Source organism: Grus americana, chromosome 2 (genome assembly GCF_028858705.1).
Source record: "Grus americana isolate bGruAme1 chromosome 2, bGruAme1.mat, whole genome shotgun sequence".
Classification (NCBI taxonomy): Eukaryota; Metazoa; Chordata; class Aves; order Gruiformes; family Gruidae; genus Grus; species Grus americana.
In genome coordinates, this window is record NC_072853.1 from 115,745,144 (window position 1) to 115,752,535 (window position 7,392).

Genomic DNA, 7,392 nt, shown 5'->3' on the forward strand with positions numbered 1-7,392 from the left:
AGGACTGGAGAAGGTGAAAAGGGTGGTCTTCTATGTAAGTGCTACAGGCGAGGTTGGAAAAAACAAGGTGGAAGAGAGTTGTGAATGTGTAGGTGATTATAGATTGTGGATGGTACACAGTGTATTAAGAACTGATTTTATTTTTCTATTTTTGTCTTTTTTAATAAAGTCATTACACATTCAGCATTCATTAGCTCATCTCACAGGGAGAGGAGTCCTTCCTTTGCTTTTAGTCCTTCTTCTCGTCATCCACATTTTTGTAGATACTAGTCACTCTTGCAATCGTGTAATTCGTTTATTTTCCTTTTTGCTTCCTTTTTTTCCTACCAGATCCCATTGACCATAAATTGATGATTTTGCCCAGTAGCCACTTTGTAGATGTGTTTTAAAATCCTGAAAGAAGGAAGACGTGTAGCAAAATGAGTATTTTGTTTAAACCTTTGAAATACAATGTAGCTACTCTTCTCTGGGATGAGTGACATTGCTTTCAGCATCAGGAAAATAATAAATGGAAAACCAAATGTGCTCTAAAGAAGTTGCAGCTTTTTTTAAAGGGCTACTGCCCAAGTATGTCATCCAACGGAGGGAAGTTGGTAGCTGCATTGTTTTTTGTACAACAGCTACCCAGACGGTGATGTGATACCTTTTATTGGGCTAACCAAAGTTAAAATTAGAACTGAGCAAATAAATCCCAATGAGTAACAGAGTTTGTACATTTAACCTTTCTTGCTTCTCGTTTAGGTCACCTTTTTCAAAACTGGCCACTGATTTTTGGCTTCCAGTTTACAGCATGACGAGAGAGGACCTAATTGCTAAGCCTGGTGAGCTTCTTACCTTCAGCTTGTCTGTATTTTTGTGTGATCAAAATTGTCTGGTCCTTCTTGTTCAGGATTATTGCACTAACCAGAAAAACAATTTCTACAAATGCTCTTCCACCTCTCTGTCATTTGGAGATATCCAGTGGGCAAATCTGAACCCAGAGTGTTTAGTTGAGTTAGGCTTCTTAGGTCTCAAACCAGCAGGCATGTCCATCCCTCTGTGGCTAAGCTAGGAAGTGAGTTTGGGCATTTACCTGCATGTTTGTTTATTACCTGCATGTTTGTTTATTTGGCTTGCTATAGTAGAGCTGGGGAAGGTTTTGTGATAACTTTTATGGAAACCCGCACGCACTGTGACTTTTTGCATAGCGGTTTGTTACCAAATCACTTCCATGTTGACTTCTGATTGAAACTCCTTCCTCTCTTTGGTCATTGCCTTGCTACTGTAAATTTGTAGGTGCTCCCAAATTTAAAGACAAATTTATTCCTTCTCTGTACCTCTTTTACCCCTGTAGATAGCTACCTCTCCTTCAAAACCAGCTGTGCACTACTGCAAGCGAAGTGAGCGGCAGAGCAGAGGTAAGCAGGTCAAACCGCCTGCAAATAGCGAAGTTGCGTAACTCTCACTGATTCAGCATCCAGTGGGTGTGGTGGAGCAGTTTCCAAAATGGTAAACTTACTCACCAGAGGGGCCAGAGGACATTTGCGTGCAGAAAAAAAACAACCAGAGGGTATAAGCAAAAGGAGCACCCTTCTCCTTCTTAATTTCTTGTGCCTACTTCATCGTCACTCGGGGCTAGACTGTTAGTCATGTGGCTTCTGTGGTGAGAAGATTGTGGGTTTGACTCAGCTAGGACAAACTGAAACTGGGGTAGCCGAGGCTCTGACAGCGTGCCCGGGCAGCCCCAGAGCTGTGCACTAGCCCTTTTCCCCTTCTCCCCACACATGCACAGGCTCCTCTGTGCTCCTGCACAGGGCAGAAGCGGGGGTGCTCAGTTTTACTTCTCAAGGGGGAATCTCCTGCTCCAGCACACGACTCCATCAGAGGCTGTGTCTGCAGTCCTCCTCCCTCAGGAGTCACCATGGATTCCCCAGCTCCGTGCCTCCGCCTGGCTCACGTCAGAGGTGTCATCTGGCTCCCCCCTTTGCAAACCATAGCACCAGATGGTGCTTAGAAAATACTCATAAACCGGTATAATAGTGTTTTGCCTCTCCCTACAGGCTCCCACGTCTGTCTTCATCTTCACTGTGTGCCCACGGGGATATGTTTGGGTTGATGTACCACTGTCTCTGCTAGGCTTGGCTCACTCCCTGTCTTCTCCGTCGCCAAGGCCTACATTATCAAAACCAACCGATAATTTGGGTTGTGCTCATTTTTTAGATACCCCAATTAAACTTGAGGTCTGTGGCTTGGTCTGGGAACCCAGAAAGCGAGAGTCCTGATTTGGAGAATTTGGTTGTGGGTGAATAGAGCTATTGTTCGGCTGCTCCCATGCTCACACCTTCGCAATCTGGCTGGATCCTGCTGGCTGTGAAAAAATACTTAGTTTGCGTTACACCTCTTCTAGGACAAAACAAAGCACAGCTTTGAGAGCCATCTTTTCTTCCTCGTTTCTTCTAGTTTGCATCATGTAAATTCAAACTGTCTTGTCTTAATCCTTTTCTGCACTTGGGCCAGCAGCCGAGAGCCTCTGAAAATATGTGCGTTTTATCCTCCGTGTGCTCTGCAGAAACAGCTTTACAAACCACAGAGTCTATTTTAAAATAAATGGCCATTTTTTGAAATCCTGTCATTACAAAGCTGAGGCTTGATTGTTGTCCTCCAAGTGCTTCATAGCAGCAAAATTCCTGCATTTTGGGAATTGTGCTGTCTATTCATCCAGTTGGAGTGGATCCAAAAGCAAAGCGTGGAACCGTTGTGAGCACTGGCTAGTGCTCACAGTGTTACTTTCTCTAATAGATGGCCTGTATTGTCATTTTGTGGAATGCTCAGATGTCGATTCATCATCATTTGGAGTGTGTGGATGATTTTTTATTTTTAAATAAAGATGCACAGAAATGCAGAAGAAGTCCAGTTGCTTTCATTATTTCTGGCACAACAGAACTGAAAGCAGCTCCACTGTGGGGTGGTGAAACCCTCAGTTCTGTCATTTATTATTTGATATTTTTTTTTCTTAGTATGAACATTTATGAAGGGAAACACATGCTTCAAAACAAGTCCATCTAAGAAAGGTAATTGTGAAAGTTAAGAAATACCCTTCTGGATGACCTCTTAGGGGAAGGTGGTGGTCTCCATCCTGCAGGTGCTCCACGCCGTGCATGTCCCAGGCACGCCATCCAAGCAACGCCAGCGGGCAGCCAAGTGGCGTAGTCTGTAAGTACAGGGGCAGGCTCACATCTTTTCTCCAAAGGTTTCCAGCTGGACTTTTGGGTTTCTTTCTGTCTAGCTTCCACGAAACCACTGCCTCCCAAGGAAGGCCTGGGAGACCCTAGACGCTGACAACCGCTTAGCTGAGTTTGTGGATTAATTAAGGTCTGGTGCCAGTTTGAATGTGAGGGCTAACTAAACGGGCTGGGGTGTCCTCGGCTCTCCTGGGACCATGATTGCATCCCCCTGGCCTGGAGACGTGGCTGGCTGGGTGCACAGCACTCAGTGCTGCATTTTCAGAGCACTGTGGACCCAAATTCCTCCTCCTGGGGGGGGGCCCAGGAGATGCAGCCCCCTCGGGAGAGGAGACCTGTTCCTTGGGTAGCCCAGCACAGAGTGGACCTGAACACAGGGGCACCCCAATGCTGTAGTCACCCCACTTTTGGATGGAGTTGTCCTGGTTTCCTCTGGGGACCTCCTGTAACAAGTGCTTTCAGGAGGGCCTTCTGCCCATGATGTGGTTATTCTTACTGACCTCATCGGGGCTACTCTGATGTGTGAACATTTCCTGGGGAAGGGTCTAAATTATGTGGTCTATTAGCACGGTGAGCAGTTCCCAAAGTACTTCCAGCACTGTAATCTTCTGTTTAATAATAGCTATCTTATTTATTATCTGACTTGCATACTGATACAAACTACACTACAGTCACACAGACTGACTTCACTTAGATCAAAACATAAGAATATCAAAGCCAATTCGATCAAAACCTAACAGTATTAAAACCAGTTAGAATTTTAAGTGACTTGGTAAAGAGGTGGCTCTATGTTGTTTTTCAAACTAGCTTAACTAAACCCCCAAATCCCCAAAGCCACAAATTCTGTTCTGAAAATAGTTTGTCACCAACCAGCCTCTCGCAAGGCATTGTTTTGTATGTCAGAATACCTGCCAGCCATTACCTTAAGATTTCAGAGTCTACATTTAAATATACCTAAAATAAATAGTGTATACCACATGTAAATACATATTTAAAGTTCAGCGAAGCCTTAAAACTGTTGATTGATTGGCATTTTTTTGTCACAAGTAATTCAGCTGACTCTCTTGGGTTTAACCTGCTAATATATACAAGACACGTGACTGATACTTTCCCAAAGTAAATACTATTCCCTGTCTCTGTTCACCTCATGCTTCTAAGTGATGTATTTAGAGGTTTGCTACTGTCAGAAAACTTGGGGATTTGGCAGAAACCCCCTGCAGATCTGTGTAATGACACCGAAAGCCCACCTCTGGCACATTTAATGATGCTCTTGTCTCTTCCTGAAAGAGCCTTAGATAGCTGAGAGGCAGGTAGATGAATTACACTGAATTACACCGCCTTCTAGAAGTACCTTTTTTTTTTTTCCTCTTGCCCAAGTGACTGTGTGTTTTCTTTTTTGGTGAAGGTCTGAGATTAATCTGACCTGGGTGAATCGGTAGCAAAATGAGATTTTTTTTTTAACAAACTTCTACTTTGTTGTTGCTAATATACTTGCCTATTTCTGCTTTTTGGGTTTAAGCACTTGCAGAATATCCAGGGTTTAACTGGTCAGATTGGTGGGCAGGTCAGTATAATTATTAAATCTTGTAGTATTGGTTCTTTAATAATGGCTATATTACTCATTATGAAACTGCATAACTAACAGAAGTTTCAACGGATCAGTGCTGGATTACCCTGATTTGCTCATGCATATTATCTGAACGTATCCTGACGGTTGGCTGCTTATGATTGTCAGCTCATTGCTCTCACTATGTGTGGTGCTGTCAGTCAGTAGGACAGATCAGGTATTAATGCTTAATTGAGTGTGCTTCATTTAAATCAGAAGCCAAGAAGAAATAATAGGGAGGATTTCTCACCTATACCAGCTGTAATGTTGCATAGCCAATTTTCTTAAGAAAAAAAAGTAATCAGCAAATTGCTTAAGCTTTGTATCTGGAAAATAACGATAAATAGGGGTTCTTTATAAAACTGTCTTTCGTTTTGCTTCCAGCTAAAATAAGGTATGTTGTACTAATTGCAGGGACAGTAAAAGTGAATGTCCCGTACAGCCAAAGCCAGATGACTGAAAGAGAAAAAACCCCACCACATTCTGAGAACAAACCAAGACAGCATTTCTGTCGTGTAGGGGCAAGACATCAGCACCTACGGATTAGATGGCTATAACCAGATCTGCGGTTCAGGTTAAGTGTGGAAGCAGCTCCACATCATCCCTGCTCTGTGGCTGCAGGGCTCCGGTCTCCCAACACTGCCACCTGCCAGCAACTGTCCCACACAGCAGCTTGTCTTTTTTTGACTAGCATTGTCGACAAGCTGTAACTTTTTTATTATAGATGACTTAAAATTAATGGCCCTTAGTCTCTTCTCACTCATTTGAGTGTGAATGAGGGCACCCATGTGAACGAGAGGAGGCTCCGACTTGATGTATTTCATTCCTCAAGCCTCAGCTCAGAGGTTTTTTTAGCCTTTAGTTGTCATTCCAAAAAAAAAAAAAAAAAAGTCCGGGGAGAAATTCTGCTGTAAAACAGGAACAGCAGCAGGAGGAATGAACTCACAAGACAGAGTCTCAGTAGGTGAAGTGACGATCCGAGAGGATGCGTGCCATTGGCAACTTGTCTTTTAGTAAAAATGCGAGCCTTCGCCTTTCTGTGCTTGGTAGGGGCAGCTGCTTTTGAGCAGGATCCTGGCTAGAGGGAAAAATCTTACAGGTTTTTTTTTTTTTGGGGGGGGGGGGCAGGGGATGGGATCAAGAATTTCTGCACATGCAGAGCGGCTGTCTGTAGGACAGCTGGGTCCATCCTCATCTGTGATCATCAGTCTTCCATTTTATAAAACGTTTCTCAAGTACTCCTTGTTTGTTGCATTTATTAGCTAGGCTAGCAGCCAGGCAAAAGGCAGGTTTTGGGTTGTCTCACAAACTGAAAACAAAGTACCACCTCGTGTGTCACTCTTCATGTGATTTCGTTAGCTCTTATCCTTTATCAGACACGGCAGATGTTCAAGGGTAAACCTAACACAAAAACACATAACTCACACAAAATAATTTTTATTATCTCTGGAAGACAAGCTATTTACAGCAGCAAAGTAACAAAAAGGAATACGAGCATATGCCACTTCATTCTGTTTGCTTGGCCTATGGCCTCTCGAACAGCTTCTGCTGGGAATCCCATAGTTAAGACGACATCAGCATTTCTGTTATAATTTACTTTTTTTGTTATTTGAGCATATTTGATACGGACTACTACAGCAGTCTGCTGTCTCCATATTAGAGCGATATTTTCTGCTGCATAGAAGTATTTTTTGGTTTGAGGTACTAGTGGTATTTATATCCAGTTTAGTTTATGGTCTATTCGTTTGTTTTGCATTTGTATGAATACAGATGATGAGGATTGTTTTGAAGACTTTTGCAATAAGAAACTCCTTTTTGTAAGACTAACTTTTTTGAGTTCTTAGAAAATATAATTTAAACAATAGAAGTATGTAAGTTTGACTGTGCCAGGACATTCTATGTTAATAAACTTCTAAAATGTTACTCATTATCTTTATCTTGCCACAAATAAATTAAATGCTTTGCATGTTCCAAGGGTTTATGGAAAACTGTCAAAATGATGAGTTGTTTGATCAAATTTATAAACATTTATTCAAGTAAGTCTCACTGTAACTTTCAGATACTTTCTTGTACTTTCCTTTTATTTAAGGACTTTGACCATATGCCATTTTTAATCCTGTTACAGTTTTAAAACCTCTTAGTGTGGTCTCCAGACCTCATTTACATCCATTTAGTTTTCTGAATATTTTGCAGCAGGGGGGGAGCTCTGTCAGGAGCATCTCTTTGATATACTCAGGCCAGTCTCGAGGTTTATTAACATTATCTCCTGGAGGAAAAGAGGCCGTGCGAGAAATACCGTTTGCTCACACTGTTAGATACTCTAAAACACGATGAAGCACAGAAATGAATGAACATGCATAAGCATTTAAAAGGCTGTAGTCCAGCTCAGCACGGCTGAACTGTGAAGACCTGATCATCCTCCGAGGGTTGAATAGTAGAGTAACTCCCGTCCACTCTCCTGCATGGAAGTGCGATGTCTCCATCGCGATTCTGTGAGTTGCCTTGACGCTTCCTGATTGCTGTGGACTGATGCACGCACAATGATAATAAAATACTTCCCCAAAT